The following is a 25068-nucleotide window of genomic DNA, read 5'->3' on the forward strand; positions in this document are numbered from 1 at the left end:
CCAACTAGGATCCATGAGGATGTGGGTTCGTTTCCTCCTGGCCTTGCTGTGGCTGTGGCGTAGGCCAGCTGCTGCAATTTGACCCCTAGCCAGGGAACTTCCATATGTCTCAGGTGTGGCTCTACAAAGAAAAAAAGCAAAATTGGGAGGTGGGGCCTTTGGCAAATGCTTAAATTATGAGGGTGGAATGGGATTAGTACCCTGTAAAGAGATCTCACAGAGCTGCCTAGCCCCTCCTACCACATAAAAGCAGTATGCAACTCAGAAGAGGGGCTTCACCAGAAGCTGTCTAGTCTGGCACTTGATTTTGGACTTCCAGCCCCCAGACTTGTGAGAAATAAATTTCTATTACTTTAAAGCCACCCAGTGTGAGGTATTTCGTTACATCAGCTTGAATGGACTAAGATAATTCCTCTATTGATATATTAAATATCATTGTTTTATATTTGATATCTGATAAGCCCAATGCTTTGGATTTTGCAGGCCCACTTCAGCAGCTTTTCTTTCTTTCTTTTCTTTTTTTTTTTTTTTGCTGACTCTTGCTCACGGTGACATGTTTCTTCATGGGTCTTGGAATATTTTAAAACTTTGAGCTCAATTCCCATTGGCATTTTTCTGATTGAAATTCAAAGACCTGGGTCTAAAGCCTATCCTTCCACACAGCATTTATTTTGGCTTTATTTTATTTATTTTTGCTCATGTACCTTGGGTGACCACATTTCTGGCTCTTCTCTCTTCATTTACCAAAAGCTTTGAATGAAGCAGGTGTATTCAAGCATTTCACTCTAGTGGAAAACCTCCAATTTAAAATGCCATTCTGTATAGACCTAACACATTTGTCTGCTGTCCTCCGGTACATGTTAAAACTTGGCTTTACCTTTCATTGATTAGCCTATGTCAACAGAGTTATTCACTGCTTCAGATTCAAACTTGCTTCCTCGCCATGAGGAATTTCTACCTACAGATATAGAGTTCTAAACGTCAAATGGGAACAGAAATACATATTGATACAGGTATTCCTTTTTAACTTTATACTGAATGTTTATGTGCTTTACTGGGAATATCTCTCTGGATATCTTGTCACCAGTACCTCCATAAATAGAAATATGATTTAATTTTAAGTATAAACTCTTTCATTCATGAGGTAGCTAGAATACTATCAAATTTGTTCTTCATATAGTATAATAAAAAATTTCATTTTTAAGTGTATACCATGGATGAAGAAGGAAGATACAAATATAAGAAAAATATTATCAAAATATTTGATGGTATTTGATTTAATTGTAAAATTAACCCTCTTGTCATAAGTCCCTAATAATTATCATAGTATATGGGCATGTGTGCCCGTTATATATTATATCACCTGAGCAACTCTACATTGTCCCCACTGGGAACCAGTGAGAATATGAAACTCCTGTTGACTGCTGTGTCAGGACCAATGAAGTCCTTTGTCTCTTCTGCTAGTATCCCTGAAAATGTGGCAGCCCGTCCTGTTAGCTTGCAAATAAAATGAATAACATTTGCCTTAGGTTATTATACCAGTTTGCTTATTCACTCACCTATTGAAGGTCATATCGTATGCATCCAGTTTCTGGTGATCATGAATGATGGTGCTATTTGCATTCAAGTTTCTTCACATTTTCAAATCAGTTGAGTAAATTCCTAGGAATAAAATCACCAGATCATGTGGTAAAACAATATGTAGCTTCATGAGAAGCTGTTCACTATCTTCCAAAATAGCTTCCCACTATCATTAAATGATAGTTCCTACTACGCCTAAACTCTTCCAGCAACTGATGTCATGTTTTTGGAATTTAGTAATCTTTTACGCCTATGTAGGTATCTTCTTTGGTGAAGACTATGTTTGAGTCATTTGTGCATTTGAAATGAAGTTGCTGTTTTCTTATTATTGATTTTTAAGAGTTCTTTATATATTTTGGATACAAGCCCTTACACAGATACATATTCTACATATAATTTTCTCCTGCTCTCTGCCTTATCTCTTCATTCTCTTAATTGTGTTTTTCATAGGGATGAATTTTTTAACTTTTATGAAGTCTAAATTACTTATTTCTTTTTTTTTTTTTTTTGTCTTTTTGCCTTTTCTAGGGCCGCTCCTGTGGCATATGGAGGTTCCCAGGCTAGGGGTCTAATCAGAGCTGTAGCTGCCAGCCTACTCCAGAGCCACAGCAATGCCAGATCTGAGCGGCATTCATAACCTACACCACAGCTCATGGCAATGCCAGATCCCTAACCGAATGAGCGAGGCCAGGGATCGAGCCCACAACCTTATGGTTCCTAGTCGGATTCATTAACAACTGAGCCACGATGGGAACTCCTAAATTACTTATTTCTAAAAAAATTTTCTGGATGGTGCTATTGATGTTTTATCTAAAATCTCATTGTTACATCCAAAGACATTCAGATTTTTTCCCCATGTTTCCTTTAAGAACTTTTATAGTTTTGTGTTTTACATTTAGGTCTATGAGCAATTGAAATATGTAATAATATTTTATATTCATCAGCTGAAAAATAATTGGAAAGCTGGAGAATACAAAGTATTGCCTGAACACAGAATAGAGGAACCCTCCTACACTATACCTTTTTGCCAGAGGTTTGAAAAATTGTGTCTTGCAAAAATGTTTCATTTAATTTTTATGAAAATTTTATATTAAAATGGGGGAAAAGAAAGGATGAAGGCTATTACCACCACTATTTTAGTATTAGATACCCACACAAATATAATAAGAAAAAAAGAGGAAAATAAATAATAAATATCAAAAAGTTAGGAAGTTTTCCATTATTTGAAGAGGAAGTTATCACCTTTATAAAATTCAAGTAGTTACAATGAGATGTCTAGACATGAGATAAGTACACACGCACACACACACACAAATGTATACTGGCATTTGAAAATATAAAAGAGGAGTTCTCGTCGTGGCGCAGTGGTTAACGAATCCGACTAGGAACCATGAGGTCGCGGGTTCGGTCCCTGCCCTTGCTCAGTGAGCTGTAGTGTAGGTTGCAGACGCAGCTCGGATCGCGCATTGCTGTGGCTCTGGCGTAGGCCGGCGGCTACAGCTCCGATTCGACCCCTAGCCTGGGAACCTCCATGTGCCACAGAAGCGGCCCAAAGAAATAGCAAAAAAAAAAAAAAAAATGAAAATATAAAACAAAAAAATTATAACTAAAATAAAATTTTAATATAGACAAGAGTAAATTAATAAGAACTATGTAAAGCCTTAATAGAGAAAAACATCCCAGTGTTGTGAAAAATATTTTAATCTCAATTAAAATGTCAACAAAATTTTTTTAAAAAACTGGGATGGTTAAAAACATGTATTAAACGCTATAGGTGCTATAATAATCAAGAAGAACAATGAGGTCAAACAAGTACTACTATTGTAAAACTACATTAGGAACTGGAGTAATTTGGACATGTCTACACTGGCATAGGAATGGATATATATATATATGAATAATATTAAACACCTAATAGTGTAACTTATCTGCTGACATAAAAGGATGACAACATTGGTAGGTGAACTCAATGGGAAAGAATGTTTCAGAAACCCCCTTGGGAAAACTTGTGAGCCTTATAATTTCCACTGATAATAAGCCTTGTTTAGAAATGATCAATGCAGAAGAAAGAAATTTCATAGAAAAAATTATTATGTCCTGGAGGCTGTTTGGTCAACTTCATTAGCAACCAGTAAAATGCAAAATAAAGGATGTGTATGATTATTTTTCTCATCAGATTGGAAAAAAAATATAATCACAGTGCTAGTTGATGTAAATATAGGATACTCCAATACATAGCTGGTAAGAACATAAGTCATAGCATATTAAGTCTATGTATATAAGAAATAATACCATAATAATATAGAATTATGTATATGTGTATTTTATATTTTATGTTTAGATATAAATATAGATATGTATATTTAAGTGGTGTGGAAAATGTTTTTAAAATTACATGCTTCATGGAAACACGTGCACACTGAGTGGCACACAATTTAAATGCATGTAGTTTACTGGGGAAATCTAATAGGCAGAGAATCCCTCAGAAAGGTATGTTTAGTCCTAGCATCAATGCACCACAAAAAAGGGTCTAGGAGAAAAAAATTATACTCAAATCTCTCTACAAATTTGTAAGGTATTTGCATGGAATATCTAGCCCCACAATAGGTTACAATAAAAAGCTCCCCAGTGGAATAACTGGTCTTGCTACAAAAGGGAAATTTATGGAGCCTATTGATTTATATTAACCCCCATTTCACCTGGGACTGGCCAAGACCCACTGAGCTAAATAAACACGTAAGGAGAAAGGTGCAAGCTTTCAGGACTGTTCACATATGTCCCTAACTGATGGTGGCTATCTCAGGAGAAAGGTGAAGGATAATGTGTGGGGAAGTGTGTGAAGATAATTTGCATTTTGTACATTATATATACTCTATGGTTGAATTCATTTGCCAGAAGATAGATTCTTTATTGTTTGTGTCATTCAAAATTAACATAAAATACAACATTGCTCTTTTCCTCAGAGTGGTGGGAGGGATGCAAGTATGACATTCTTTCCAATAATAACAGTATGAGTTTAAAGAATATTCTCAATGTCAGAGTAGAAAAGTATGATGTGATTTATAGGAAAAATATATTTATTTTGGTCATTCGACTTCATCATCAATCATCATCACAGCTCCCACACCTTTGGAACTTCCTAGGGGATAAGAGCAGTGGGATAATATTTGGTATCTTGTCCTCAGTGCATGAAAATATTTCAGAGAAGGTGACGTTTCACCTTCTGGTTGCCAAGGAAGGGGGTTGGTTGCCAAGAGAACCAACCATGTGATAAGAGGGCTGGAAATTTCAGTCCTACCCTCTGATTTTGGGGAGAAGGTAGGGACTGGAGAATGAATTAATCACCATTGAGTAATGATTTTTTCAATCATAACTATGTTATGAAGCTTTCATAACAACCCCCAAAGTACAGGTTTTTGGTCCTTTTTCCTTGAGGGTCCATTGAGGAACCATAACACTTCCTTGAGCCAGGAGGACAGAACTTTGCCCTGTGCATCCGTTTATCCAATGTTGATTCATGTCCTTTAATATAATGGTAATCTAGTGAGTAAGTGGGGTTTTCTGAGTTCTGTGACCTGTTCTGGAAAATCAATTGAAACCGAGGAGAGGGTCATGAGAACCTCTAATTTGTACTGAGTCGGTCAGAAGTAGGGGTAGCAACTGGCCTTATGACTGGTATCTGAAATAAAGGATGGGCTTGGGGACCTGAGACCTTTACCTATGGAATCTCATTCTATTTCTGGGTAGAAGGTGTCAGAATGGCTAGCACTGGAGATTTGCCTGTTGGTGTGGGAAAGCTTACATGTACATACTTTGGAAGTAGGTCCAGGACCTCCTTCACAATGAGGAACATTTAAATGTGAAGAAATGCATTTAAAAAATGAATTTAAAAAAGATTTCCATGGTCATTATACAGGAATTTTTCAATGCTCTCAACTAAAGTCACCCACCAAAAACCCTACAACAACCTTAGTTTGCTTCTGTAAGGGAGCAATCACCATCATTATATCAACTGGCTGGGCCTTTTGCAACTGTTTTGTCCTATAAATAAATGTATGCTGAACATTTGGCTTCTTGCCAATGCTGAAGCACAGCAGCTGAAAGACAATGACAGAAAATAGCCCCTAAGCAGATAGGCAAGTTACTGCCTTTTTGCATCTGCACACAAACACTGGACAGAAGTGTTTATTAAATCTGGCGGAATGTAAAACCTTTATGGCTTTTATTGAGAGCTACAAGTAAAGTGAAATATTTACAAATGCATATCTACTTCTTCATACATTTGGCTCAAGAAACTAGATATTTCCTGTTGTGTTCCTGCCACGTCAGTAGCCTAGTACAAAATATATATATATATACACACACACACACACATTCTTCCCTTTCATCTTTTGAAAGGAAATCTAATTAATTTGTGATTGCCGCATTCATTTTACAGATGTAATATCTGTTTTGCTTCATGGGTTTAGCAGTTGTGACAATGGACCTGTCATCCGGCTCAGTGAGGTGGGCATCTCATGAATACTGTGAAAGAGGCCCAACAAAAACCCCATAACAAGTGCTGTTCAGCTGGAAAGGTGCAAATTAACAAATTGTTCCCCTATTCCTTCCTGGATCTCTTATCACAGTATCAATTTTGTGTCCCATGGAATCCTGCTGTGTTTTTTGCTTTCCTTTTTAAAGATGTTGATTTACAAATAAACCATTTATAAATGGGAAGAAGGTAAAATAAATGTGTGAAGATTAGCACACAAGAGTGTCCCCAAATGATTCCATTTGCCGAAGCTAAAGCTCTGAAAATACCAATTACATGACAGATGGGATGTGGTAGATCAGACACAACCTATTTCATCAATAAGTAGTTTAGCAATAAACAAAAATAGTAATGGCACATTGTGGTAAATGCTATTGCTAATTGCTTTGCTCTAATTACCCAGAACTACAATAAAATATGGTTATCTTTTTTTTTCCATGTGATTTCCTGCTGTTCCCTTTTAAAAATTGGCTCCTCCTTAACTCTTTGCTGATACAGAACTCTTATCAACCTTTCAAGCCACAACTGCTCAAGAAAGTCAACTGAATTCCCAATCCCTGAGATGAAATAATGAACCTTTAGTGTCTACACATCTTGTGTCTCCCTCCATCACAGCAGGATTTACAGCTGGGCTGGATATCTTCCCTATGCTCTACTGGATCCACTATTCATTCATATCCACCATACTTTCTGCCCTAGAAGGCTGACTCCTATAAACTGCAAGGGGACTGTTCTAATCTGTGCTTTCTAGAGTTTGGCCAGTTAGAAGCAAGAGATCAGAGGAGGAATAGGGTCAGGGGGTTGATTCTCATGGATTTCCCCTTGGACTGATTGCATTCTTCAACCCCAAATCTGTATTTCTTTAAAGGCAGCCTCCTGTAAACCACCACTCACTGCAGGGTTATACTAAACCTTTCACCCCTTATCTCTTTAGCAGAGGGGTTTATGAGTCTGCCACTCACTGGGCTATGGCTTGATCCCTTATGACCATGCCTCATTCAAATTTCTACAAATAGCCACTCTTCAAGATATCCATTGTACATGGCAAACTTGTCTCAATTTTATCAACAAATGTTTTACTTTTTCTCATAATGTTTGGGATAGGAATTCTGGCAGGACTTGACTGACCCAATTCCTCTGCCTCATGTAGCATTGACATGGTTCATTTGGTAATGTTCAACTGAAAGCTGGACTGACCTGAGGGCTTTGCCTATATCCCTGGAGCACTGGTAGGGCAAAGGGAGGGCTGGGCTTCCCCTTTTCCATGTGGTCTCAGGACATTTTCCGTCTTGTCTTTCCAGTGGGGTAAGACATGGTGGCTCTTACATAACTTGAAGAGATCCTCTCTTACCTGGCTTTAAGAGACCAAATCGAAAGTGGCTAGTCCTCTTAAAAACCAGGCTAGGATCTAGTTGTCATCAGTTTTCTATCACTGTATAGCAAACATCCTATCATATTCATAAGTACTAATCACACTCAAGAGATTACACAGAGCATGTACACTGAAGAACAGGAATCTTGGGACTACCTTGGAAATTTGCTTAATACAGTCCTTCCAAGGTCCCCAAAGACTTCTATCGTTCCAGAATGAAAACTACATTGACCTCTCCAAAGGTTCTCAAGGGTCTCATACCATAATAGTGTCAGCTTAAAGTCTAAGAGCTCATGATCCAAATCATCTAAATCAGGTAAAGATGAAACTCTGGAGTATAATCTATTAAATTCAGTTTCTGAAGCAAGATTTTCCTCCCTCGGTAGACCTGTGAAACTAAAGAGACAAAATATCTTGCCCAATACATGATGGCAAGATGAATATAGATAACAGTTATAGATATTCTAGTTCAAAGAGGGGGAAAAACTAAGAAGTTCCTGGAAGTTCTGCAATAGAACAGGCAAATAGTGAGATTTTTCTCGACTCAATTTCAAAGATTAGGAACTATCCTTTGGGTCTCTAGGCTCTGCCCTCTGTGCTATTGTTTATACTCCCAGTGCTCCTTCCTTTTTCTTGGAAAGTAGTAAGTATTTGAAGTTGAATAGTTTTATCAGCCTACTTAACTGCCAGACAATAGAATTTTGGTGGCCTGAAAGACTTCCACTTCAATTTCTCCCTGTGCCTTTCAGTCCAAGCTAACGCTATTTCTACTGAAAAAAAAAAAAATTGTCAAGAACATTAGGGGTCCTACACAGATTTTACTAGGTTTCACTCCATTGTGCAAAAGCCATACCCTCAAATCTTTTGGAGGCTTTAGCAGAAGGTTGCAGAGTCATGCATTCAGTGTATTGTTTATATATTTCACGTTCTCTGTCTTTGGATGTTTTGACTTTTTTTATATTGATTTTTATTTTTTTTCCATTATAGCTGGTTTACAGGGTTCTGTCAATTTTCTACTGCACAGCAAGGTGACCCAGTCATATATATATACATTCTTTTTTCTCACATTATCATGCTCTATCACAAGTGACTAGATATAGTTCCCAGTGCTTTACAGCAGGATCTCATTGCTTATCCATTCTAAAGGCAATAGTTTGCATCTATTAACCCCAAATTTCCAATCCATCAAAATAACTGACAACCTGTTTTGACATTTTAAAAGTCTTTCTAGCTGGGGATACTTCCCCTCTCAGATTAGTCAGCTCTTAGAGACAGCAAAGGGCTCAGCTAGGAACCTGGATTTGATATGCAAATTTACCAATCCACACCCCACAAAACAATATTCCCTTGCCTAATCATCCAAAGGCCAGGTACCAGGCAACTAGAGACCACATATATAGCCCAAATTCTACTGGAATTATTCAAACTAGCCACTCTCAAGATGTTTGCTCTGTCCTGCCTCACCTCTCTTACAGAAATGCCAATAAAAGCACTGGTCTAAACTTTGCTCTTGCTCCTCACCTTGACCTGCTGACCAAAACGTGGTGCTTCCCTGCAAGCCTGTATGGCATATGAAGACTCCCCTCTCAAGGACCTGTAAAGATTATAAACCTTTGTTTTCCTGAGCCTCTCCTGTGTCTCCTCCTGTACCCACACCTGACTGACCATCACGTAAAAGAACAAAGGACACGAGGCCTTTTCTTTACGTCACACTATTGGCAGTAGTTTTTTGAGTGTCTCTGTTTTCAAGAGAGGCTAATGGAGTGCCTGTCGTGGCCTAGCAGTAATGTATCTGACTAGCATCCATGATGATGTGGGTTTGATCCCTGGCCTCGCTCAGTGGGTTAAGGATCTGGCATTTCTTTGAGCTGTGGTGTATGTAGTTTGCAGACGAGGCTCGGATTTGACATTGCTGTGGCTGTGGCATTGGCCGGCGGCTACAGCTCCAATTCAACCCCTAACCTGGGAACCTCCATACGCTGAGGGGTGCATCCCTGACCAGCCAAAAAAAAAAAAAAAAAAATGAGGCTGAGAATTTTCAAAATCATTAAGTCCTGCTTCTTTATTGTTTAACAATTTTTCCTTAAACTTATGGCTCTCACATTTTACTATAAACAGCAAGGAGAAACTAGGCAGAAACTTCCAAAATATATTTAGAAATCTTCTCATATATTCAGTGATGAATATACTTATGTTCATCAATAACTTCTGCTGTCAACATAACTGCAGAAACAATTCTGCTAAGCTTTCTGGTGCTACATAACAAAGGTCTCCTCCTTCAGTTTACAGTAATACATTCCTTATCTCCTTCTGAGACCTTACTGGCAACATCCTAGGTATCTGTATTTCTAGTAAGTGTCTGTTCAAGGCATTTTAGAATTTCACCTCAATATTCTTCCAGTTTCTACCTATATCCCAATTGAAAAGCTATAGTATATTTTTGCTATTTGTTATAGCAACTACTGATTTTGATATTTAAAAAAATATTAGTTTTCTATCACTGTGTAATAAAATACCACAAGTTTATTATTTCATGGACATAGAGGTCAGAAGTCCAGTCCCAGCCTGACAGATTCTCTGCTTAGGGTCTTACAAGGTTGAAATTAAGGTATTGGCCAAGCTGTGGTCTCATTTGAGATTCAGGGTCTTCTCCTAAGTTCTTTCAGGATTTTGACAGAAGTTTTATTTTTGTGGTTGTAGGACCAAGGTTCCTATTCTCTTGTTGCTTGCCATCTAGGTGTTTTCTCAGCTCCTAGAAACTCACGATCCTGTGTCGCATATTCCATGCCAGAGGCCCCCCTCACAACATAGCTCTTTGCAAATTCAACACCAGCAATGGAAGTCCTCTAATGTTGTCAATCTCTTCCTTCAGGAAAGGTATGTTCCTTTTAAGACTTTTCTGATTAGTTAAGGCTCACCCAGGGAAATGTTCCTTTTAATTAACTCAAAATCAGTGTACTTAGCATATTAGTTGCATCTGCAAAACTCTGTCTGTTCAGTCTGTAACAGTGATATCCCACCATAATGACAGTCTTGCTCTCACTTAAAGGAAGGGGAATATATATGGTGCACATACAAGGAGATGTAATCTTAGAGGCCAATTTAGGATTTCACCTACCAATTGATATCATGTAATTTCCATCATGCTCCTACAGCCAAAACAGTTGTAAGCTTAATGGATTCAAGGGGAAGGGGAAAAGACCTCGTGTCTCAACGGCAATGTGTCTGAAAGGATGTGTAGCCAGTGCTTGTCTACCTCAGTCCATATCTGGCCACAGATTACTTATATACCTGCAATATACAAAATATACTTACCCCCTTTCAAGAGCCCTAGAGTCTCACACATGCTGACACTGGCTGGGAGTTCAGGATCTCACCATCTAAATCAGGCCCAAGTACATGAAATTGCTCGAACGTAGTTTTTTGAATATGCTTCCTCTTGGTATAACAAACTGACATGTTCTCTATCCTTCACATGTCAAGACATACAATGGGGTGACAGAGAAAGCATAGTCATAATAGATGCCTATATTCCAAAGGTGGGGGAATGGAAGGCACTTGGCATTTACTGCTTCATAATAATTCTAAAACCCAGCGGGCACATCTGGGCACCTCTTAGGACCCAGTCCTTTTCCCTGGGAGTGAACCTCTATGGCTTTGGTCTCCTCCCTGGCCATATCCATGATTTTTGATAAGAAACAGCTGGTATTTTCAGCTGAGTATGAGACCCAGCTTATTACCTGCTCCTAGTTGATTGAAAGTCTCTCTTCATTTTTATCTGTCTCTGTCCTATTCAGTCTAAATCATTAAAAAAAAAAAATGTGCTGGCTACCTTTTTGTCAAATTGTAATTTACTCCATTAAACAAAACCACAGTCATAACTCTTACAGATAGCCTTTCCCATCTTTGGGAACCATGGGAGGCTGATGAGGGACTGTATTAATTTGCAAAGGGCTGCTGTCACAAAGTACCACAGACTGAGAGGCTTAAACAACAGACATTTCTTGTCCACAGTCCTTGAGGCCAAAAGCCCAAGAACAAGGTATTGACATGGCAGGTTTCTTCTGAGGTCTGTGAGGAAAAATCTGTTCCTATGCCTCTCCTGGCTTTTGGTGGTTTGCTGGCCATCAGCTGTGTTCTTCGGTTTGTAAAAGCATCATCTTAACCTCAGCCTTGACGTTCATGTGCTATCTCTCTGTATGTGAGTCTGTCTCCAAAATTCCCCTTTTATAAGGATAAGAATCATAATGGATTGGGGCCTACCCTAGTGGATTTATTTTTTGTTGCTTTTTAGGGCCGCACCCATGGCATATGGAAGTTCCCAGGCTTGGGGCCTAATCGGAACTACAGCTGCCGGCCTATACCACAGCCACAGCAACTTGGGATCCAAGCCACATCTGCAACCTACACCACAGCTCATGGCAACACCAGATCTTTAACCCATGAGTGAGGCCAGGGATCAAACCTGTCATCCTCATGGATCTTAGTTGGGTTCATTAACCAACCATGAAGGGAACCATGAAGGGAACACCCTCCTAGTGATATTTTTACCTTATAAAAAGGCTATCCCCATATAAAGTCACATTCTGAAGTACTGGGGGATGAAGATTTCAACGTATAAATATGGACAAAATACAATTTAACCTATGACAGGGCAACTGCGATTAATATTCTTAGAAATTCTCATTTACAGCTGAAAGCATTTGCAAGGAAAACTCTTAATATTCTTAGAAAGCAGAATTTTTCCTGGGTCTTAATAAGAGTCTTTTTTTTTTTTTTCTCCATTTTTTTTTTTTTATTACTCAAATGAATTTATCACAAGTCTTTTAACCATACCTTGACTTTATCTTTCCCCTGAGGTCGTACTTACTGCTCTGGATTTGAACTTTGCCTTGAGGCCAATTTTTACTTTGAGAGCCTTTTAAAAGAAAGACCATCCCTGGCCTTTTATAGGCTTACTAAATTCTGCTTAAAAGTTGAAACTAAAATTCCTTTTTAGTTTACTTATCTCTTCTTGTTTCTCTCTTTTCTCATAGAAAGCTAGGAAAAAAAAAAAAAGGAGTTATAACTTTCTAGAAATGTTTCCATCAACCTCCACAAGTATATTAAGTGTCCTGGATAGTTTCCATAGGCAACGGGCAATGGTGTTGTCTGTCACAACATAAAAATAGTCTTTCTTTCCTTCAGCCTTCAGTAACATTTTCCTTACGTCCTCCAAGTGTTCAGCATCAGGCTGCGTGAGGGCCTTCCATCTTCCCATTCTGCAATTTACCCCAAGCCAATGTCACCAAGCCTTGTTTAGTGTTGAAACAGAGACCCATTTCCTGGTACCACTTTTTTGCTCCCTTTATCTGTTGCTGCATGACAAGCTACCCCAAAATTAGTGGATTAAAACAACTGTTATGTGATACCACACAATTTTGTGGGTCAGGAAGTCCTGTCTGCCCAGTTCTGCCCCACATGGCTTTAACCAAATATAAGTCAATTTTACCAAAACTCCTGGCACTTTTGCTGGAATGGTTGAAGAGATGGGTTAATAGGGTTCCTCCCTCTCCCTTTCACTGTGGTCTCAGGGCATCCAGCTGGTCTTTCCTGCAGGTTAGTCTTACTTTTTACATGATGGTTCAGGGTTTGGATACACCAAGATGAAGATAATAATTGTCTTAAAGACGAAGCCCAGAACTCAAATAGTGCCCTTGGTAGTCTCTTGGTCAGAGTAGTCACAGATTATCCAAATTCAAAAGAAGAGGAAACTTTCAGTGAAGGAATTTCAAAGAACTGGCAACTATCTTTAACCGAACACATCCTCTTATAAACAAACCTTTGAAAAAAATGATCCTAATTTCAACATGCCATCTGTTTTTGGTTGAGACCTTGACTGATACAGTAATGGGTATCATAAGAGGTTTCAGGAAACAGACCTTTAAAATGAGATTCTGCATCTGAATTAATCATATATTCAAGGGTACACAGTTAATCTACTTTTGGGGGTGGAAATGGAATGTGAATCATTTAATGCATACAATCACATCACGATTAATCATAATATCACTGGCAGTAATATTAGATGCAAAGGAGGTAGAAGGCAAGGTATTAGAGGATCACTGAATGTGATAATTAGTTGCTATGACAAGAATAGTAATTATAAAACTTGTGGAATCAGGTATTTTCTAATAAGTCTTAGATTGGGCATAGGGCAAAGAGCAAATACTATGAACATGTAACTAAGAACATGTATGGACTTTAGGGCTCCATGGAAGCTTCCACAAAGTCTCCTGTTTCCTGAAGATCCATGACATAAAAGCCTTTGATAAAGCCCAGGGTCTGGTAGTAACAGTTGCAGACAATAAGACAGTAATGATAAAATTTGCAACAATTCAATCCTGTCTAGATCTTTATACTAAGTCAAGAAAAAACATGAGATCTTGAGAAAAGGGAAGGAGATACTTGGGCAGACATAGATAAGGCTGAAATCTTGAGTCCACAGATTTCTCTGCAAGCCCTTTGCTGGCAGAAGAAGCTCTTTCCCCCATTGAGGAAAGCAGCTCCATCCTAAGAAAGAGGCTTCTAAAATCTAGGAATTTGCTTCACAAGCTCACCTGTATCATGTCTCGCTCTTTACCAAAAGAATCACATTCTAGCACAGCCTAGATCAAGCAGTATGGGAAGAGACAGCCTATCCACCATAAGAGTTATAAGATCTTAACTTAAGTAAGAAAATTCAGAAGTAAATTTAGTTTTTTTGGCTTTTTGCCTTTTCTAGGGCCTCTTCCGCGGCATATGGAGGTTCCCAGGCTAGGGGTCTAATCAGAGCTGTAGCTGCCAGCCTACACCAGAGCCACAGCAACATGGGTTCTGAGCCATATCTGCGACCTATACCACAGCTCATGGCAACACCAGATCCTTAACCCACTGAGTGAGGCCAGGGATTGAACCCGCAACCTCATGGTTCCTAGTCAGATTCGTTAAGCACTGAGACACGACAGGAACTCCTAATTTTAGTTTTAATGGAAAGGACAGAAGTACACACTTTTCATCACATCCCAGGGCAATTTCAACATTTTAACTGCAATGTCCTATCATAACCTAAAATGGCCTTAATCTGCTTGATCTCTCACAGAATTTAATGTTAGCCCATGTCACTGGTGACATTATAAACCATCTGGATCCTTGTAGTGGATTACACTATTGGCCCCAAACTTTATCCCTCCCTTTTTCTAAGCCCTTTGCCATGTGACTTTGATATTCCTCTCATAGAAGTAGATTTTTTTTTTTTGCTGCCTGTTGACAATAGATTCAGCCATGCTCTTACTCTAGCCAAGGGCTAGAGGCAGAAATGACAGAATGTCTGTTCTGACCTAAAGTTGCAAAGGCCTTGTGTGCTACTCATTGTTTTCTCTCCCTCTGCCATCACCCATGCCCTCACTGGCACAGTGGACACCAGGATATCTGTGTACCAGAGGCAGCCCTTCAAAGATGACACACTCAAGCTGACATAAAGTAGAGTCGTACCAGCTGATCTGTAAACTTGGTAAGAAATGCTTGTTGTATGATGCCCTGCTCATTTGTGATTATTTGCTATGCAGCATTACTAAGCAATGTTTTACTGATAGACTCAGGGGATAGGAGACAAACCTAGAGAAAGCAAAGAGTACTGTCATGTCAATAATATTTCTAGGGATGTAGTAGTCTGGGGCATGATTAAATATCATTTTCAAGGAGAAAGATACGTTTTCAATCCCTGCTCTCTACACCAAAAGAAAAAAGGTATAAATATGTGGTAGATCTCTTAATATTTTAGCAGCAATGGATATAGATGTTTCTGATATATGGTATATATGATCTTAATAAAATGTCTGTTCCACAAAAACATGCATTAAATATAGCAGTGGTATTTCATTACTGTTTCTATTCCACTTTTCTCTCTACCTCATCCCCACCACTTGGCCAAGGGCACCAGTAGAAGATGAGTTAAATTTCATGTGTTACTAGGACTAACATGATTCAGCTCTTGTCATACGGAGGCTGGTATAGGATTAGAACATGTTTCCTATCTTCCCGTCTGCATTCTTAGGCTGATCTAATAATTAAATCGACATAAAACAGATTAACAGGAGAAAATTTTAATTACATATCTATGGGATTCCCCCAAACATGAAAGGTTCAAAGACACTCAAGCAATGGAGGATTATATTCCATCTTGAGCTAAGGAGGAGGGGGTAGGGGTCTGGAACTTCCAAGGGGAAAAAGGCAATCCCTAGGAAGATGAGAAGTTGGTAAACAAGTGCTCGCCATGCCATGTAGTTACATCTCTCTGTTCTAAAAATTTATCTCTAGTATGAGCCCTCATCTTGGTATAAGAATCAGTGTAAATTCTCTTAGACAGTTAAAGGAGAAGGGAAAACAAACAAAAAATAACAAAAGAAAATACCCTTCCTGCATCTGCTGGGTCAAAACTGCCTTCAGCTCAAAATAATCCCCATGCTAAAGCAGCTTGTTTCAGGGTGATGTAATCTGCTCCCATCTTCAAGAACCAAAGTGTATTTATTGCAGAGTTTTTCCCAGATGAAAAGAGAGGTTGTTTAGCAGTAAGAGGATTAATTATAAAATATGTTCTCACACTCCAGATCCACTCTTCCCCTTCCTTTCTTCAGCCCACCTGAAGCCTGGGTAGCCAGCTTACACAGATCTGTCGATGGGTTCTTTAGCCTCTCTGTCCTCCGGTTGACTCTGGCCGATGGGGAATCATTTCAGGAGATTGGCAGAAGAAAGACATCTTTGGATTCCCTGCCTTGCTCCCTTCAAAGTCATTTTGGACTGTTTTCTTTCTTTCTTTTTCTTTTTTTCTTTTCACCTGACCAAAGGCTTTTCTAAAGACTGCCCCCTCTGTACAACTTTTTCCATCAATTTCTATTAACCACTCACTCCTCTCATCTTTCTGGGTGATAGCAGCTGTGCTACCACTGGCCACAAGATATTAAACTATCTTTGTTTTTACCCTCACTGCAACTCTGTAAATATTCCCTTTGTAAATTAACCCTCTTCAAATTACCTAAATTGACAGTGCCATTTGTTTTATTATAGTAATTGGCTGACTCAACAGTCTACATGTTTGATAAAGTGGCTGTTTGATGCCCTGAATACAAGATTTCTAGAGCAAGTAATCCTATCTTTATGTCCTCAGTGTGGAGCTGACATTTAATAAATTATGACTGAATAAATGAAAGAAGGACTACATGAAGAAAATCATCCACAGACATTTAGAATCAAGATTAGAAGGAAAACTTAAATGAAGGACCACAGCATTTTATCCAAGGGTCTGGCTGGCCTTAACATCATCCACAACACTCTTGTCTCTGTGTTCCTTTTCTTTGAATCCCCTGTTGTACTGGATGATCTATGACTATGCTGTCTGAGTTTCAGGAACTTGCACACAAGATCCAACCTCACACAGATGTTAGAGGCAAACCTAAGAGAAAAATATGGACCATTTTGATTCTAAAATCTGCAAAAAAATACCTCTCAGGCTGAAATTTTGGCAGACCAACATGTTCTTATTCTTAGAAATAAAATGAGCTCAGCAGGCTCATAGGAAGGCCTTCTGTTCTAGAAGATGTTAGATATAAGCTTGTCTGCATCTTCACTAAACCTTTAGAAAATAGAGAATGTGTTTACCAGTAAAGACACACATGTGAGGACAGGAAATCAGCTAACACCTCTGGGGTGCCTAAAGCGTAGTTAGAATTAACTTTTTTCCAATTAACATTATTTCCAAAATTAGAGGCAGAAGATCTAGACTTTGATGCATAGTGATGCTAAAAAAAACTGGCATGACAGAAGAATAGCCCATGCATTTGCCTTTCCATAGCATTTGCCCAAAGAAATCTTCTCTATTTTCCTTCAAAGAACCTAATTTTTTGAGGGCCTCTGTCAGTGAACATAGCTGACTCTGGATTTCTAGGTAGATCATACATGAAGATTTTGCACCCTCCTTTCTAGATAGAATGCACAGAAATCATCCTATTACTATGAGGCCGTAAGTGTACAAGTTTGAAGCACTCAAAACATTTCAGGAAGTGCTTCTGCATTTTTCTCTTTTTTTATGTTGTCATCATTAGAATCCAGTTGGGACAGAACAATGTCTTGGGCATTTTTAAGCTATGCTAGAGTGCTACAGAGATGCACAATATTTTTGATCAATACTTGAGCTGTCTGGGATCAAAACAACAACAACAACACAGGAGTTACTGAGCCCTGAAATAACAGCACATATATAGTATCCTTTTGGGTATGACACATTTTCTTTTTTTCAAACTTCACACAAGTACTGTGTGCTGCCTTTGCTTCAGAGCATGCAGTAAGAACAACAAAAGTTTTGAGATGGTACTGAATTTCTACTATACCTTCTAAGGCCTGCACAGTAGGTGAAATTATCAGAAGTAAAAAAAAATAAAAAATAAAAAATCCAAAAAAAAAGGGATGGGATGGAATTAGATGAGAGAGAAGTAGAAGAAAGTATTACCAAAAGAAAACCCTAGTGAAATAAATCCAAGGGGAAAGTCTCATCTGTCTCAGATACTACATCATCAAGCAACTTTTAATCGCCTTTTAAAGATACTGGAGGATAAATCTCAATGAAGCAACAAAGTAGCATTGCTGGGGGCAGGAACTGAAAACATGAATTTAGAGGGCAGCTTGATTGAGAGGACTTAGGTAGACTCTCTTTGGTTCTCTCCTTCTCTTTATTCATTTTTTCTTAGTTATCTGGAGACTCTCATCTCCTTCCTTCTTTCTTTCCTGTTTAAAGTGTGCTTGCTGTTTACATGATATCTTTAATGTTCTTAGGCATTGCTCTGATAGATAGGCTTACTGGAATGGCAAAATATAAGAAACTACCATTAGAAAATTATCAAAAGTCCAAGAAAATGATCTCTATTAAGAGGATAATGTGAACTACAAACAAGGGTATTCAGATACCCAAAGAAAAACCCAAGAACAAGCAGTAAACTTCATAGTAAACAACAAAAAGCAAAGTATATGTATCTTGGAGGCATTAAATGAATTAATTAATAAGGAATGATTGGCTATTCTTTACACCTATAGTCCCCAACCTGAACAGGTCTTTAACGATGGAACGGTTTAGACTGGGGATGGGAAAAGCTATGGAGAGATGAGACGGCAGAGGCAGCAAAGGTGAGCTGAGGATTCTTGGGTTGAGACATGAGAAATTGAAAATGAGTATGGTTAATGCAGACTCTGGAAAAAGTTGAGTTGACAGAAAAGCATGAACATAGAGTCAGAATGTCTCTGTGGGAGTCAGTATGTCTATATGATCATCAGGAAAGAGCTCAGGTAGTCACTTGGGAGAAAGGTGAACCAGAACAATTTTGCTTGTTTATCTTAATAATAGGGATTGTAAATGAAAGTGTGCTTATGTTGAGGTCAAACCAGTAGGCAAAAAATGTTTAGTGAAATATTGAGAGAGAGAGAAGGAGAAAATCAGCTATTCCAATTATTTTAATGACATTTGGGAAATTTTCAAGTCTCTTTGGTGGAGATGCTCTGTAGATAGACAGATAATCTGTTGTATTTTCATTAAAATAAATTTTTATTGGCTTTAGTTTTCAAGGAGGGCATTTTCTGACTTTGTCTTTAGGCTGTGGTCAAGAATAAAAGAAAATACCTGATTTATCTTTGCATAATTAAAATGAAATATAAACAAAGTTCAAAGTATAACTTTAATATAGCTAGAAGAATTATAATTATTAATAGAATTTAGTTTTAAACCAGTATATGCACTGATGAAAAATACTGAATAAAGTCTTTACATATATATATATATATATATATATATATATATATATATATATTATGGTTAAAAGCAACACTATATGGTGTTGCCTATTTTTAAAATAAATTAAAAAATACATCCTGTAACTTGTTTTGACAATATTCTGCTTTTAGCCTTATATCATCTTCAATAAGCATTTCATTTACCTAATGAAAAACATATTTAGAGTAATGAGTACACAGTGTTTTATTTGCATATGCAAATACGTTTAATCACTAGGAATAGCTGGCAGAAGGAATGCGTATGCATGTAATTATTTCAGTGACTGCCCACTCCTCCAAGTTTATGGGAATATTTTACAGCTTGGATTAGAGATTAATACTTTTTAGGGGAGACAGACCAAACTCTTTAATATGGGAAATGACCATAATGATAATAATAGGTACCAATTATTGAATCCTATTTAGTGTGAGATGCAGTGCACATATTATTTTTATTCCACATAATACCTAAACAAGGTAGACATTATTACCCACATTTTAGAGATGAAGAAACTCAAGTTCAGTGAGGTGAAGTAATTTGCTGAAGGTCACATATGAAGTAACAAAGCTGGGAATTCAAAACCAGATCTGTTTGACTCTAAAATCTGACCTCTTTCCACTATAGGAAGAAAGCCCTCAATTACCAATTCATGCTGCCACATTCAAAAGAATTTTCACTTTCTAATGATTTATATTTAGTTTGGGGATTGAGAGATAGGACTGCCACCAGTAAGTGGTATTTCATAGAGTAGGTGAATATTAGTAATTCTAACTGCCTTCATAGGTACTGGGGGTAGTGGCTTTGGCTCTAGTAAAACATATAGGAAATGTCACATATGACCTCTAAATGGGACTTGAAAGTAAATGTTAATAAAGTCATAAAAATGGTATATCTCAGCTATACAAGTTTGTTCCTCTGAGATATCAATCCAATGGAATGTATCATCTTTAGTGGATGGAGGTGCAGCTATAGCTCCAAGACCATGTAGAATGTGCTGTGAGGACTAAAGCAATGTTCTCCCATTGAAGAAGCTACAGAGGAGGCGAAGGAGGCACACACACCATGACGCCCACACACAGCAACAGCTTTCCTTGCATTATTTTTAAGCATTATAAAAACGGTTACACAATATTAAATAAAATAATTCAAAGCCTATTTTTCACATATTCTACATGGTTCTTACTTGGCTAAGAATGTGATATTACCAACCTCACCACACAGAATCTCTTCCAGTCATCTCTAATGGTAAACATATCATCAAGTTTATCTCCATATTGACTTGTTTCCGTAAATATGTTGTACATTCCTATTCTCTGGTTAACAAATCTTTTCCTAACCTCAGTTGGAGAACCACCATATGTTCTCTAAGGTTTAGTTTTTTCAGAAGCTCTATATATCTGACACCCCAGTCTTACTAAAAGCCCCATCTGATTTTTAATTATACTTTATGTGAAAACCTTGATAACAACTCACATACTTTTAAAATTGTGGTTGTTATTTTCTGTCTGGCATGGTAATTTGCCAGGTTCCTTAGGGCAGAGGTTGTACTTTTCATATCTTAATCCTTAGTATTCATCATAATGTATGGCACATATTACTGGCCCAAAAAGAATTCCTGAATTAAAAGTTAAATGCATAAATAAAAGCAGAAAACATCTGCTACCTACCACATTCTCATTTTGCTCAATTTCTGTCCCATTCTATGGCCATGCAAATTTTTGTAATAGTTGCAACTAGATGCATTTATTTGTTTTCATATTCCTTTATATCATTAGCATTAATGTATATGCTCCAAATTCTGATAAGATTATAGCATATTAGATTGGACAAACAGGTAGCTATAAGAAATTATTAGGAGGAGAGCAAAAGGTCAGGTTCCAACAGGCTTCCAGTAATCTGAGACTACAGGGATAAATGTGGTGATAACTTTTGCTGCTCATGGATCATTTATAAATCTGAATGTCTTGTAATCAATAGCTCTCTTCAGAAAACATTTGGACAGTTTGGGACCTTTATTGCTAATGTATTTTTGCCTAGAGCCTAGGAATTTATATGTGAAGTTTTTTTTTTTTCCTTTTCTCTTATTTTCTGTAGATTGATAGATTCTTTTTAGGACTATTTGAAAAGAAATTAATGAGAACTAAGCAAAAGGGAATATTTATTTACAGATTAAAATAAACAAGGAAAAACTTCCTTGTCTAATGTCTTCATAATCACCAAAAGAGATGAAATCACTTATAAGAATGTGACTATTTACTTCATTAGGTTAGAGTCATTATCTTATCCCTGCCTGTCATAATGGTGGGTCATCAAAGTAGAAATGCAAAGAAAATCTTCAAAATTTTTGTGGTAAATAGAATAACATCCCTCTAAAGATACCACATCCTAACCCCCCAAAATGGTGAGTATAGTATGTTACAAGGCAAAAGGGACTTTCCAGATTTGATTACATTAAGGATCTTGAGACAGGGATATTATCTCGGTGGTCCAGCTGGGCCTAGTATCATTAAAGGACCTTTATAAAAGAGAGACCAAAGGTTTGGAGATAGAAAGAGATGGCAAAATAGGAGAATGTCAAGAGTGATGTGAAGTAGATTTGAAGAATTCACACCGCTGGCTTTGAGATGGAAGAAGAGGGCACAAGCCAACAAACGGAAGCTGGAAAAGGAGAGGAAACAGATTCTCTCCTGCAGACTTCAGAGCCTGAGATATTGACAAGACTCAGATAACAGTTTGGGGGGGAGCGGAGCAAGATGGCAGAGGAGTAAGAGGTCATGCACACCTTCTCCCACAAACACATCTACATGTAAAACTGCTCACAAAGAACATCAACTGAATGCCAGCCAAAGAACTTAAACCCCCCAAAAGGGCAAGAAACTCTTGCCATAACTGGGTAGAACAAAAGAAAAAAAAAGAGAGAGAAAAGGAATCAGGATGAAACTAGCATTCCCGAGAAGGAGCTGTTAGCTTTCCTTCTGGGAAGCCACCTAACTGATGGAAGATCAGCCAAGTTGGTGGGGAAAGCACAACAGCTGGATGAGAACAGCAAAGCAGGGTGACAGCTGCACAGATCATCTGAACCACTGGCCTGGATATCAGAGCCTGAGACGCTCAGGTGGGTGTGGGTTCTGAGACTCAGGCTCCAGAGGTCAGTCCCGGAGAGAGAAGTGGGGATGGCATGAGGGGCTAAGGAGCAGTTCGCCACTGGCAAAGAAGGGGAACACCACCGCAGAGGGAACCCAGGAGAAGGTCTGGACCTGCAGGAGAGGCAAGGTGCCATTGCTGGGGAGGGGAGAGGAAGAGGGGCACGCCACCATAGGAAACTCCCTGCTCCAGAGCCTATGTATGCCCGTGGGCTTAGAGGGTGAGGAGGCTCTGCTGGGTGGCAAGAAGCCTCTTTCTTGTTTAGGGGAGATTAGGTGCTTCTTGTGCAGGCTACCAGTGGCCAGGCACCTATTGTGTGGGTTAAGGGCATAAGGGGGCTAAGCGTGACGTGGTACCTCCTGCACGATTTACAGGTGGCAAGAACAGACTGCAGTGGTCATCTCAGAGGCCAGAGGGAGGTGTGGCTTTCAATCACTGGAGGCCTGTGAGTGGGGTCCACCTGTGACCCCAGTCACCCAGGTTGGCAAAAAAAAGAAAAAAAGAGGGCATTGCAACCAAACACCATAGGCTGCTGCCTTCATTCCCCTGCAAACACACTCACCCTGAAGCCGCCACTGCCAAACACTGGGTGGCAGCCAGACACTTGGTCACTATCCCTTCCCAAGATCCTACAATTAGGAGCAGCTGGTGCAGCACCTCCTGTGTGGGCTAAGTGGAACAGGGTGCTTCTTGTGGTCTGCAAGCAGCAGGGGCAAACTGCTGCAGTTATCCCTGATTCCAGAGGTGGGTGTGGCATGCTGCTATTGGAGGTATCTGAACAAAAATCACTTGCAGCTCCATTCACCTAAAGGGCACCGCAGAGGAGGGCATTGTGAACGAAAACCACCTGTTGGTGCTCTCACACCCCTGGGAACACACTTGCCCTGCTGCTGCCACTGCCGAACATTCAAGGCAATACCCACATACCAGATCTCTGTCACTTCCAAGAATCCTGCAACAAGGAGCACCCTGCATAGCACCTCATATGTGGGATAAGTGAGACAGGTTGCTCCATGCATGGTCTACAGGTAGAAGGAGCAAACCACTGCAGTTATCTCTCACTCCAGAGATGCTCATGGCCTGCTCCCAATAGGGGTCCCTGAACAGGTACTACCTGAGGTTCCAATCACTGCAGAGGAGGGCATTGCAATCAAACACAAGCTGTTGTTGCTCTCACTCCCCTGGGAATTCACACACCCTGCTGCTGCTACTGCCAAATGCTCTGGTCACCTTGAAGATCAGCCTACAGCTTATTACCACTTCCCAGGGCCCTGCAACTAGGAGTAGCCTGTGCCACCTTCCTGCATGTTCTTGCTGCTGTTGAGAGTCCACAACCAGGCACTGACTGCTGGCCCTACCCATTGCCTCCTTCTCCCTGAAAACACACTGAGCATCCTGGAAACAACAGCCTGCTTGCACTGAAGAAAGAGACAGCAAATATCCAAACTCCCACACCAAAAATAAATAGTAACCCCCCCAAAAATACAAAGGGGTATTCTTGCATAGAAGTAGCCTTACAAGACTACAGTTTGGCTTCCCCAAACTCACAGAAAAAGAAAAACACAAGCAAGATGAAGAAGCACAGAAACTATTCCAAGTTAAAGAAACAGGAGAATTAACCTAAAGCAGACCTCTGCAGTCTGACAGACATTGAATTCAAAAGGGAGGTACTGAAAATACTGAAGGACTTAAGATAGGATATGAACAGTAATGCAGATTCCTTTAGAAAGGGCCTAGAAAATATAAGGAGGAGCCAAGAAAAACTAGAAAATTCATTTGCAGAGACACAAACTGAGCTAAAGGCACTAAAGAGCAGAATGAATAATGCAAGGAATGAATTAGTGATGTGGAAGATAAGATAATGGAAATCACCCAATCAGGACAGCAGACAGAAAACCAAATGAAAAAACATGAAAGCAATATAAGAGACCTTTGGAATAACATAAAGCAGGCCAATCTACACATAATAGGAACTCCAGAAGAAGAAGAAAAAGAAAAGGGGATTGAAAATATATTTGAAGAAATTATGGCTGAAAACTTTCCAAATCTAAAGGATACTGATATCAAGATCAGGAAACACAGAGGGCCCCAAACAAGCTGAACCCAAACAGGCCCACACCAAGACATATTATAATAAAAATGGCAATAATTCAAGATAAAGACAGGATTCTAAAGGCAGCAAGAGAAAAGCAAAGCATTAATTATAAGGGAATCCCTATAAGGCTATCAGCTGATTTCTCTACAGAAACACTACAGGCCAGAAGGGAGTGGCAAGATATATTTAAAGTACTGAAAGGAAAAATTTGCAACCTAGAATACTCCATCCAGTCAGAATATCATTTAAAATAGAAAGGGAAATACAGAATTTCTCCAACAAACAAAAGCTAAAAGAGTACAGCAATACTAAACCCATTCTAAAAGAAATACTGAAAGGGCTTCTCTAAATTAAAAAAGAGAGAGAGAGAAAGAAGAATTAGTATGGAGGAAAACACAATTGGAAAGCAGTCACTTAAATAAGCCAGCATACATATCTAAACATGAAGATGATAAATAAATAAATCATACAATGTAGGGAGGAAAGTAAGAAAATATAGATTCTTTTTT

General features: G+C 38.8%; 1 long non-coding RNA gene across 3 annotated transcripts in view; it reads right to left on the minus strand.

Annotated features, from left to right (window-relative positions):
• LOC110256712 overlaps positions 1-25068 on the minus strand; it is a 251639-nt gene that overhangs the window by 58931 nt on the left and 167640 nt on the right. For all 3 annotated transcript variants that reach the window (XR_002338609.1, XR_002338610.1, XR_002338611.1), the window contains exon 3: positions 1560-1662. This is a non-coding gene — a long non-coding RNA (uncharacterized LOC110256712). The remainder of the gene's footprint in view (positions 1-1559; positions 1663-25068) is intronic.

The sequence above is a fragment of the Sus scrofa genome, chromosome 14 (assembly GCF_000003025.6).
Source record: "Sus scrofa isolate TJ Tabasco breed Duroc chromosome 14, Sscrofa11.1, whole genome shotgun sequence".
Lineage (NCBI taxonomy): Eukaryota > Metazoa > Chordata > Mammalia > Artiodactyla > Suidae > Sus > Sus scrofa.